This window comes from Delphinapterus leucas, chromosome 6 (assembly GCF_059928025.1).
Source record: "Delphinapterus leucas isolate spDelLeu-1000000601 "Yukka" chromosome 6, BTC_Dleu_Yukka2, whole genome shotgun sequence".
NCBI classification, from domain to species: domain Eukaryota; kingdom Metazoa; phylum Chordata; class Mammalia; order Artiodactyla; family Monodontidae; genus Delphinapterus; species Delphinapterus leucas.
The window spans coordinates 54,095,813-54,108,916 of NC_143134.1; positions in this window are offsets into that span (position 1 = coordinate 54,095,813).

The window sequence follows — 13,104 nt, forward strand, 5'->3', positions numbered from 1 at the left end:
TATTTGAAAAAGGAGGACATAGTCAAAAGTCTCAAAATTCAAAGAAGTTAAGTGAATTGACTAAGATGTCTTCACTGATTTTAGCAAAAAAAAAAAGGAGGAGAGGCATTCTTGAAAAATCAGGGATGAATTAAGCAAAATACTATATCTACTTTTCACTCCTAGTTTTACCCTGACCATAAATGCTACTATCATTAGGTCGAAGAAAAGGAAGAGAGAAATAATCATTTGTTGGAAGGTTGTAGAAGCATCACACTAAGATATCGATAGATTAGGATCTCAGCATTGTGGTGACATCACATCTTCTTGAATGCACCCAGTTTCTATCAGAAACCCAGAAGCAGCTAAACAACTCTGATTCTGCAGTCACATAATTCCACAATGTTACATAGAAAAATATGTTCCCATTTACAGCCTATTTTCCTGTGATTGGGAGAAACTTTAAGCTCTTTCAAAGTTCTTCTCTATTTCATTTTTTTCTAACATCTTTATTGGAGTATAATTGCCTTACAATGGTGTGTTAGTTTCTGCTGGATAACAAAGTGAATCAGCTCTACATATACATACATCCCCATATGTCCTCCCTCTTGTGTCTCCCTCCCACCCTCCCTATCCCACCCCTCTAGGTGGACACAAAGCACCGAGCTGATCTCCCTGTGCTATGTGGCTGCTTCCCACTAGCTATCTATTTTACATTTGGTAGTGTTCTATTTCATTTTTAAATTATTTGTGGTGTCAAACACAGGTCCTAATACATAGTATGTGGTCACTGAATGTCTGTTGAGTAAATATGTGAGTAAAAGAATAAATTAAGTAGATGTCAGTAATATTAAAAATATTCACTACAGTGTTCAACAATGTTTTATTGCTTGGAGTTTTACAGACGTATTATTTTCCTCACATTTAACTATACTTCAAAACATTCTTCTGAATCAGCAGTTAGGTTTCATAAAAAATACATCAGAAAAACGCCCATTTCCCTTGTAATATACCAATCATGAAAGGTAATAGTTTCTCCTTTTTTCTCTAATGGAGCAATATGATACTTCATTACCTTTTTATTTCATTATGTATATGACTCTGGCTTTGTGATGCCAGTCTCTCCCTCAGACTTCAGAGTACATATCTCCCAGACCAAAATGAAAGGTTACAATGACCTCCCAAATTTATTGAAGCTTACCAGTACAAGTCTTCAAACGCATCAAAAACAATGTTAGAACTGCTTAAAATTAAACAATACTATGTTGAAACCCATGAAGGGAATTTAAAATAATATAGCATCCACTGTGGGAGGTGAGAATGATTTGTAAACACAGGCAGAAAGGCAAAGAATCATGAATGATTCTTGTTTTGGACATCTTAGTGCTAGTCAGTATTATTATTGCAGCAATAATACTTTATTCATTAGCAAGTATAATATTTAGTAATGGCATTATCAATATTAATCATCAACAGAGCTATACTATATCCCCTAGCTACTTATGTAGTTTGAGATTTTACAGTCCCTTCTTTGTCAATAGCATAATGAATCAGTTGAGTGTGATTCCTGGCTTTATGATTTATGGTCATACTTCTGTCAAGTAGCCTAATCTACATAATTATCAATTTCCTCATCATTAAAGTTGAGATGAAAGAGTATTTTTATCATTGGGTGCTTGTGAAGATTAAATAATATATGTAAAACAGGTTTAAATGTAATATATGTTCTCTAATTCTATCTCAATGCAAATTTCTTTTTTTAATTTTCAAGTTTCTACAGTCAGTGCTGAATTCTTAAAGAGATATTTCCCCCAAAATCATAATGTAGGAATTACTGCTTTTGATTCTTCAAAGTAATGAACTGGCACACAATTTGTCTTGCAGGAACTTCTGTGAGTCAGCCTTTATTTCATCAGTCCTCAAACTATTTTATGCCTAATGTTACAGATTTCTTTGTCAACTCCAACAAAACTCTCTATAGTCCTTTTCAGCCAGCTAGCTATCTTTTTATTCTATTTTCTCTGATATAACTCATCTTTATCAGTTTCTCTCAGTACCTGAAAACTGATTATAATTCAATTTAGAAAACTGAGAAGCCAAAGAGGAACCAAACAGGAAGAGAGCTTGAAAAAAAAAAAGCTACATGGGAACAGTAGGGAATATTTCAAGTTGATATTTTACAACCTGTTTTACTGCTATTCACTTGCTGGTGATGGTAACTCAAAGGATAAATAGATCCAATTGAAAGAGACCACCTGTCCACTAAATATCAGATATCCAAAATCTTTTAAGATCAGTCCGTTTTCTTTATCTTATCTTATTTGATACCATAGAACAGAAATTCTTAACTTTCTTATGACCAGGAAACTTTCTGAAAATAGAAACTATGAAAATTCAGCCCAGGAAAATGCACACAAAAAATTTCAGTGTTCATGGGTTCCAAGGACCCTCTCAAGCCCATCTATGGATTCTCTAGGGCTGTACTGTCAGATTTTGAAGCCTTGATTTTGAATATAACAATATACCTGAAAGTTGTCCTATTATTTTAAGATTTATATTTTCCCATAAGCAGGTAAGTAGTTTGCATGGAACAGATGCCTGCACAAAGCCAGATGTAGCCCCCTCCCCATGGACATCCATCAACTTACAAAACATTTATGTGTGCACCCACATGAGTCTGTATGTTAACTCCTCCCAGAGCATCCCTCTGGTAAAATGGACTGTGAGGCAGTCTAGCACATTGCTTAGATATCCCTAAATGCAAATATCCCTTAGCAGACACTCCAGTTGTTCCGTAGTTACAATCTCTTCTTCCAAACACATTGGGTTGAGTCCATTTTCAGGTTTTTAGGTATTCCTATTAAATTGTCATGAAGAGTTCTCTCTTTGGAGTCCCACACTAACCACAAAGTAGGTCATCCCGACAACAATCTCAACAACTACCAAGAGAAAACACCATCAAAACTATTGATGGCTCTATCTGTCATGCATTTTACACACATAATTTCTAGTTCTTCAAAGTATTACCGTCATCATTTTACAGCTGAGGAAATCAGACCTCAGAGAGACCGAATGATATGTCCAGTACCAAACATAAAACACATACTTTCCATTACATCACAGCCAAACAAATAAACAAAAATAGCTCCTTAGGAAAAGTATTCTCTCAATATGCACCACAAAAACTTATATATTCTGGCCAAATGCTCCTAGTGCTCACAAAAATAAGGTATGTGAAAGACAGGGAGTGTAAAATATGTTGTCTCTCTCAGTCATGGTTCACTAGCACTGACCCAGTCTTTCTCTCTGGATATCTTTCAAAATCAGCAAATGGCAGCTACTGTTTCAGACTTGCAACAGTGTCTTGGGCTGCCACCTTATTTTAAGCTATTGCCTCTATTGCTCACACACTCAAGTCCAGCAGGATTCTTTGCTTCCTCTCCCTCATCTGTCCCTCCTACCCCCCGCCCCCCGCTCCGGTGCACCTCCACCTCTTCACTACATGACAGACTGACAGACATAGCTATGTGTACCTTGTTTAAACATCTGCTTTATTACAGTTGAGTGACTGCCCTAATGGGTAGGCAGGGTTTTTTCTTATTTTTCACTAAGGAATTCAGATGGTCCGATTAGATAGCTGAACTGCTTGGAGGATCCTGTCAGATGCCTCTTACTTTCTTTTAAGACCACCATGAGTGCTTAGGCATTCCACTCAGACAATTTTCAGTAGTGGAACAACTGTCTATTCAGGTACCTGGCTATGTCAAACATGCATTTAGCTGAGGAATCCCACTTCCACCCCCAAGGATTAGTTTTTTCTGAGAAATCATTGGATAAAGAACCATTTATTCTGTAAATGTTATGAGTATGTTAAGGGTCGCTTACTATAATTGTATAATAGAATGCTGAGAAGAATAACTATTGGTAGAACTCAAATAAAATCCAGAAAAACCTACAGACACAAAAGAGAAAAAAAGCCAAAAACACTAAGTATATGAAACAGAAAATACAAAGAGCAAAAGTTTCATAAAATAGCCTATACATTTTTTTAATGTGTAACTATTTTAAAGGTTCCTTGTGAAAAACAATTTAAAACAGAGAATATTTTGTATTCAAATATCAGAGATAATTTTGGATTCAGTGATACAGATGAATATAAGTAAAGGCTTCCAAAAAAAGACTTGAAAAAATACACACTTTTGTACTCCAGTTAGAATCTTTCAGAAAAGAAAAATATTACTCACTGCGAATTCACGTGAAGTTCTTATATTCTGAAAAAAAAAAAAAAGTTGTATCAGAGCATTCTAGAATATTACATGAAGAAATTGAGGCTCAGAAGAAAGAGTAGCTGGAAGTATTGACAGGAAATGAGTAAGGATGAAGTAAAGAAGGGGACAAAAAAGAGAGTCAGTGGTGATACTACCAATTATTTTATGGGGTGTCATTTATCTTTTTCCCTCAGCTAAATGTTCTCTAGTCATCCTTGGTTTTTTCTATCCTTCTATTGTATTAAGCTCATGAGTTTTGATAGAGTCTGTTTTCTCCACCAGTGACACTCTTCCTCTAGATCTTCCCACATGTGTTTCCCCCATATGTAGTTGTTTCCTCACATTAAGATGCATCTTAAGCAGCTAATGTCATTTTTCAAAGAGGACTTTTCTAACTATGCAATTTAAAGAGCTCTCCGGCCACTCTCTATCACATAGCTCCCTTTTATTTTCAATATTTTACATTTTCTTCACTTTTTCCTTTTTTAAGCCATTTTAGAAAACCTGTCTCATTCACCACTGTATTTTCACCACTTAGCACATAGTAGATGCTCAATAAAAGTTTACTAAATAAATCAAATAAAGATAAAAGTAACAAAAAATCAAATAAAGATTAACGTACTTATTTTATTAATGGTGGGGCAATTACTCCCAGAACACAAAGCCCCCTCCTAGAGCTAAATCGGTGAATGTACCTCCTTTGATGAATGCACTCTCATGTCTTAAATTGAAGATAACAGGCTACAAAACAAGTATGATCTGACATACTTTTTCAGTTTCTAGAAGAGATTCTGGAGTATGGTTCACTTCCAATATAGAGGACCCTGATCTAGAAGACTTACAACATAGTTTATTGAAGCACAAGTTCTTGCTTCACCTGAGTGCAACTAGATCTTATAAAGCCACAGATAAGGGATGAACTTGCCCCCACCCTATACTGCCTTTCAATGGACTAATTCTACCCATTATGATACATCACCCAAAAGATACCAAGGTCTTGCCAATTTAACCTGAGCAGTTACTCATATTTCTAAGGGGGAAAAAGATTAAATGAGTGGATAGATCATTTGAAAGTATTCGTTCCAGTTCTTCCACCTGTGGGGACTGGATCAGAAATTACTTTCCCTCAATGGAAATGTGAGGACATGGAATAAGGCTCTCCTTTAATGAACACTGGCCATTCCAGAAATAGTTAATGGATATTTTACTGAAAAATGTAAACAAAATTTGGAAAAGTTAAGGAAAGGAATCAATGATGGAATGTAAGAAACGTCTCTATTCCCTTATCTGTAAAAACAAGAAAGGCAAAGGGATAGAGGCAAAACAAGAAACTCTCACATGTATAATCATATCCATACAAAGTACATGAAAGTGTCTCACAATTTCCTTTCATGCATATTAATAACTCTGAGCTTCTTGAGGATAGGGGCCAAGTCTTTCAACTTCTGAGCTCCTGTTCTTTCATTCCTACTGTCTGGAACATCATAAAGGCTCAATAAATAATCGTTGAATTGAGCTAATTATATTTGAGAGTAAGATTATAAAGGCTTGCTTGGGACCTACTGAGTTTCTTCAGAGAGCAAAAAAAAATAGATCATATATTCTGTACCACTTTGGGGGACATTTGCAAAGTGGGAAATTCAACAAAGTATATGGAAACATTTCTTAACAATTCAGGCTAATCACAAACACAACTGCTTGCTTATTTATTGCATTCTACAGGGATATGAACTTATAAGTATGACTGGAAGTGCATATGTAAGGCAGAGCTACTCTCCTAACTCAAGATGACTTGTGGAAAGAGTGTAATATATCCCTTCTGGAAACCAACAAGGAAAAACCCTGAGACACGGAGCCTTTCTTGCTCCAGGAAATGAGGTTTGTCAGAGAAAGAGCCAAGACACTGCTAGACGTCCAGCCTTTCTTCCAGTTAGAATGAGGACTGTGTCCTGCGCTTGTCTTTGTGGCACTACCCCATCAGTGGGGCTTTTGGATATGAAATATTCAAGGTGTGGCATTTTTGGTGTTTTCTGCACTTTGGAACTTCATCTTGACCTTGGTCTCACATGCTCAAACTTTCTCCCAAAGCTGCATCTCTACATGAGAGTACACGACTGTATATGTCACGCAGTCCACTGACTGTTCGTCAGGAAATTACTTAGGAAACTGAAGTGAATATTTGTGTTTACATTGGAACAAATGAGAAGAAAAAGTGATTGTATCTTCTTGATATTTATTTTGTCATGCTTACTGAAGTACAGAAAGTACGCCAAAGTGTCTGAACTCTTTCTTTGAAACATTAATAAGCTGTGAGCTTCTCAAGGATAAAGATGAGGAAAAATGTATTACTTGTTAGTGTACAAGTCAATAAGTTTTGATAAATGTATACAGTGTTGTGTAACTGTCACCACCAGAATCCAAATATAGAGCATTCAGATTGCCTCAAAAATTTCCCTCATGGTTCTTTGCAGTCGATGCCCTAACCTCATCCTTAACATCTGGCAACCAATTATCTGGTTAAAATCCCTATAATTTAACCATTTTCAGAATGTGACGTAAATCAGTACACAGAGTATGTAGTCTTTTATGTCTGGTTTCTTTTACGTATCACTGCTGTTAAGATTCACCCACACTGCTGCGGAGAATATCATTATATAACTAAACATCATTTCATAATGATAAAAGGGTCAACTAATCAAGACTAATACTAAGTATTTATATACCTGATACCTAAATATATAGGTATATGAACCAAATCTAATAGAACAGCAAGGAGAAACAAACAAGTCTACAAATAGAATTAGAGACGTCTATGCCCCTTCCTTCAAAATCATTAGAAGCAGACAGAAAATCAGTGATAATATAGTGGACTTAAATGATGCTATCAACCAACATGAACACTCTGCCTAACAATAGCAGAATTCACATTATTTGCAAGTACACATGGGGATTTATCAATTAGACAATATTCTGTGCCATAAAATAAGTCTTAAAATTTAAAAGTATTCATGTCATACAACATATGATCTCTGCCTACAATGGAATTTAATTAGAAATCAATAATAGAAAGATACCTGGAAGATCTCCAAATATTTTGGAAAAAATTAATACATTTATAAATAACTCATTGGTCAAAGAACACTTAAACAGAGAAATTTTTTAATATTTTAACCCAAATGAAAATGAAAACATAACATATCATAATTTGTAGGATGTCATCAACACAGTACTTAGGAGGAAAATTTATAGCACTAAATGCCAATATTAGAAAACAAGAAATAAATGACTTCAGATACTACCTTAAGAATCTACAAAAGGAAGACAAGATTAAACTCAAATAAGCAGGAGAAAGGAAATAATAAAGATCAAAAAGGGAATCAATTAAATAGAAAAGTAAAAACAACACAGAAAATTACTGAAATTAAATGCTGATTCTTTGAGAAGATCAATATCACTCTAGATTCTACAGATATTAAAAGGATAATAAGAGAACATCTGAGCAGGAACAGATGGCATAACTGGTTAATTCTACCAAATATTTAAGACAAAGATAATCCTATACAAACACTTCCAGAAAACTAAAGAATAATTTTTTTTGTACTCATCCCTTGAAATCAGCACTGTCCTAATATCCAAACCAGACAAAAACATCACAATAAAAAAAGAAACTATAGACTAATAGCCCTCATGAATATACATGCAAAAATTTTAAGTATAAGTTTGGCAAATCAAAACCAAACATATATATAAAGGATAATATATTAAGTGAGATTTATCCTAGAAATGCAGTAGTGGTTTAACATTCCAAAATCAACCAAAATCATATATTAACAAACTAAAAAAGAAAAAACCATGATTATCTCAACGGAAGCAGAAAAAAATATTTGGCAAATGTCAACATCCATTTCTAATAAAAAATATTCAAGAAATTAGGATTAGAAGAAACCTCCTCAAAGTGATAAAGGACATCTACAGGTAACAACATAATGGTGAAACATTGAATATTTTCTTCCTAAGATCGGGAACAAGACACTACCATTCAGCAATGTACTGGGAATTTTAGCCAGTGTAATCAAGCAAAAAAAGAGTGGGGGGGAAGAAAGAAAGGGCCTCCAGATCTGAAAGGAAGAAGCAAAAGTGTCTATTCACAGAGAACAAGATCATCTGTGGAGAAAACCCAATGGAATCTACAAAAAGGCTACTAGAATTAACAAGGAAGTGTAACAAGGTTATAGGATACAGAATCAATACACAAAATCAATTGTATCTCTACAAACTTGCAATAAATAATCAGAAATTGAATAAAATAATTTTAACAGGATCAAAAATATTAACTACTTAGGGGGAAATCTGACAAAAATATGAAAGATGTGTACACTTGAAAACTATGAAACATTTGCTGTGAGAAATTAAAGAGTGTCTGAAAAATAAAGGTTCATAAGCCAGGTTTGTCACTCAAAACACTCAATGTTATTAAAATGTCAATTCTCCCCAAGTTGATGTATATATTCAACACAATCCCAGTATGCCTTCTTGTAAAAATCACCAAATTGACTCAAAAGTTCATACGAAAATGCAAAAGAACTAGAGGAGCCAAGATAGCTTTGAGTAAAAAGAACAAAATTGTGGTAATATCTACTTGATTTCAAGATAAATTATTCTTCATCAAAATTAAAAAGGCCCACACTTCAAAAGACTTCCACTGGCTTGGAGAAAATATGCAAAGCGTACATTTGATAAAGGACTTGTATCCAGAATAAATAAAGAATATCAAAAATCAGTAAGAAGTCAAATAACCCAGTAAAAAATGGGCAAATGATTTGAACACATGGTTCATTAAGTAAGATGTGTAGATGGTAATAGACACATGAAAAGATGCTCAACATGCCATGAGGGGAATCCCAACTAAAACCACAATTAGATATCACTACATGGCTAATAGAATGGGTAAAATGAAAAAGACACAACATACCAAGTTTAGCAATGATGTTGAAAAGCTAGAATTTTCATACACTTCTGGTGAGAATGTAAAATGGCACAACTACTTTGGAAACCACTTTGATAGTTTCTTAAAAAGTTCAAGATACACATACCATATGATCCAGCCATTCCACTCCTAGGTACTTGATCAAGAGAAAACATATGTCCATACAAAGCCTTGTACATGAACAGCTATAGGAATTCCATTAGTAATAGCCCAAAACTGAAAACAAACCAAATGTCAATTAACAACAGATAAGTAGATAAACTGTGGTATATTTATATAATGGAATATTACTCAGCAGTAAAAAGGAATACACTATTGATACATACTACAGCATGAATTAATCTCAAAATAATTATGTTTTATGAAAGAATCTAGAAGCTATCCCTCCAACCCCAAAATAAGTACATGCTGTATAATCCATTCACATAAACTCTAGAAAATGGAAACTAATCTGTGATGACAGAAAGCAGGTCAGTTTTTTCCTGGAGAGGAAAGAAGAGAGGGGATTGAAGGAAGATATTACAGAGATATAGGAGAAAACTGGGGTCGGGGGTGTGTATATGTTCTATGTTCTCTATCTTGATTGTGACTATGGTTTCACAGATATGTTTATATGCCAGAACTTATCAAATTGTACACTTTAAATTCTTGCAGTCATAAATAAATAAATAAATTTATTTTTTAAAAAAATTCTTGCAGTCTTTTGTATGACAACTTTGCCCAAATTTTATACATACACACACACACCAACAAATGGAGTCTACATTTATGGAGTTTACATTTATGTTCTCTAAAATAATACAAAGTTGTAACTATTTAAAATACTATTTTAGGGACTTCCCTGGTGGCACAGTAGTTAAGAATCCACCTGCCAATGCAGGGGACCCGGGTTCGAGCCCTGGTCCGGGAAGATCCCACATGCCGCAGAGCAACTAAGCCCATGTGCCACAACTACTGAGCCTGCACTCTAGAGCCCATGCTCCAAAATGAGAAGCCACCGCAATGAGAAGCACGCACACTGCAAGAAGAGTAGCCCCTGCTCACCGCAAGAAAGCCCACGCACAACAACGAAGACCCAACTCAACCAAAAAATAAAATAAATAAATTTATAAAAAAGTAAATAAATAAATACAATTTTAAGGTCTTACAAGAAGTCATTACAGGGCAAACTATCTCAAAATAGAAAATGTCATGTACAAAACTAAATGTTTATAGAAAGTAGAACAGGATATAGAAATATGAAAATATTCTAAACTACCGATGCCTTATAAAAATAAACTCTTTGCCTTTAAAGTCAAGCACCCGTAAAGGCACTTATGGCAAGAAAAGAAAAAACAATTTTATCCAGAATATTCCACAAATGAAATCAATGTCATACCTTTTAGACTAGGATGTGGAAGACAAAAACATTGTGACTTCAGCAAATACTTGTTTTCCTCCTCTAGACTATGGGGAAAATTAAAACTAACTCATGGAATTGAAACTGTTACATTAAAGTGTTTATGTAATATGCCTGTTATAGTCTGGTAAAATAACCAATGTTCAGTAAACATTAGTTCCTTCCTCCATCTCATTAAGAAAATATAAAGTCACACTTGCATAACCACAAAGAAAATGTTTGTGGTAGCAAGAGAAAATTGTGTAATATACATTTTGTTAATCCAACTGCAACCTCTGAATTAAAGGAGCAAATTTTGCAGAATATTCTAAATAAGACTGTGTTTCTCGAAGTTAAAATAAACTTCAAGCAAAATCCCTTTTGAAGTCCGTATAATCTCAGCTCACAGTAAGAGAGAATATTTGTAGTGGAAAGCTGAAAAGGACTATGGGTAAAGCCCTAGTTCTCCAGGACTTTTTAGGATCTACATCTAAGGATATCACATCAGATACCAGAGAGAGAAAAGAAAATTTTTTAAGTGAAAAAGAAGAAAGTTACATTTGCATAATATTTTAAACAATCTAGCATGATCTGACCTTGGGGTAAGGTTGTATTATTTGAAGAAAAAAAAAAAGTAAGCTCACGACAAATTTTGTTAATAACAGAACATAGCTCAGACCTAGATACTCAATGAGGGAAAATTTATTTAGTAGGAAAATGAGCCCAAACTGCTGGAATTTCCTGAGTAATAAATACCTCAGATATTACTGAACCTGTAAAATTCTAAATTCAAGTTTTAAATTCAAGTATTTTAGAAAAGAAAAATAAATGTGTATGATGGGAACAGTACATGTTAAGTTCATTCTACTGAATATTCTTAAAAGCTTTTAATCAAGGTAGTTCAGAGTGTGTGTATGTGTGTGCGCGCACGCACACACACACACACACACACACACGGGCCTTAATTCAGCCTCGTAATATAACAGGCACTACTTACTTCATCTGTGCCTCCAAATCTTTACTGCAAATATAGGTTGTAACTATCTACTTCCAATATCTCTTCCTTAACATATAAAGAAATCAATTACTTGTGGCCTTATTGTTTAAAAAGATACAAATTTTGGTTTACAAAACCAAACTCACTAACATAGTTTAAAAAGAGTAATTATCAACTTAATTATCAATCCATCTTCACTGGTCTTTGTAAAAGATGAAACCCCCAGCCTGGAGTGACTAGGATGGTGTTCCTCAAATTGAGTAATATAAACTCATTCTACAAACATGAGTTTGCCTAAGCATAAGTAGAGCTCTTGTCCAGTCTATGCCCTGAGACTTCAGAAAGGACGCCTATGTGAAAATGTCTTGTAATGAGAGAATTTAATCTATTTATTTTTTATTGTAATTACTATTATTTTGCATTTGTTTGTACTATTTTTTGTTTTTAATTTACCAAACTTTTTCTTTGCTTGATTTTTGTCTCCTTTCCACCTTCAATTGCTGTGATTACATTTTCTGTAGTCATTTGTTTTACTCTTATTTAAAAATGGTTTTAGTCCTTTCCTCACAATATTTAGGTTTAAATTTTAATCTGCACATTTCCTTTAACAATATCTAACTGTAATCATTATTTTCTGCCTTTCTCCTGAATAAGAAACTTAAAACTTTACCACTAGACATGTTATTACATTTTTTTCTAGTATATATATTTGGTTTCAATGTCTTTTTAAGCTTCATCAAATTACCCATCACTATTGTTATTTTTATCAATGCATCTTTCTATCGACTCACGTGCTTCTTGTATCTTGTTGCTTTTTCTCTATTTTTCCTGAATCAGATGTTTTATCAGTTATTTCAGTGACAGCCTGTTAGTGGTCAAATCTCTTAGACTTTATCTGAAAATGTCTCTATTGCTGCACTATTCCTATATAAGTTCAGCTGTGCACAGAATTTTAAACATTTGGAGATATTACTCCATTTTCTTTCGGCTTCTTTTGCTGCTTATGAGTGTTCCAAACTGAGTATAATTGTTCTTTTGTAGGTAACCTGTCTCTGCTCAGTTTAAGATGCTTACTGTTCCTGGTGATGGATGTTATATATACATATAATTTATACATATTATATATCGAATATACATATTAAAAATCCTGCTTGAGACTCAGTGTACTTCCTCAATCTGATGACTTTCTTTAACAGTGGAAAATTCTCAGCCAGTTTTTCAAATATTTCCTTCCTGCCATTAATTCTTCTCAATCTTTTCTTGTATCCTTTGTATCTCAATCTATCCTTTTTCTCTCTTTCTGTGCATTCTGGTAAGCTCCTCAAACTTATTTTCAGTTCTCTTAATTCTTGTCCTAGTTTTGTCTGATCTGCTATATAATTATTTTTGAGGGTGTATTTTAACTTAAATTTCAAAAACTATTTCTAGAAGTTCTATGTGGTTCTTTATCAAATCTGCCAGTTCTTTATATAGATATAAATATATAGATATAGAT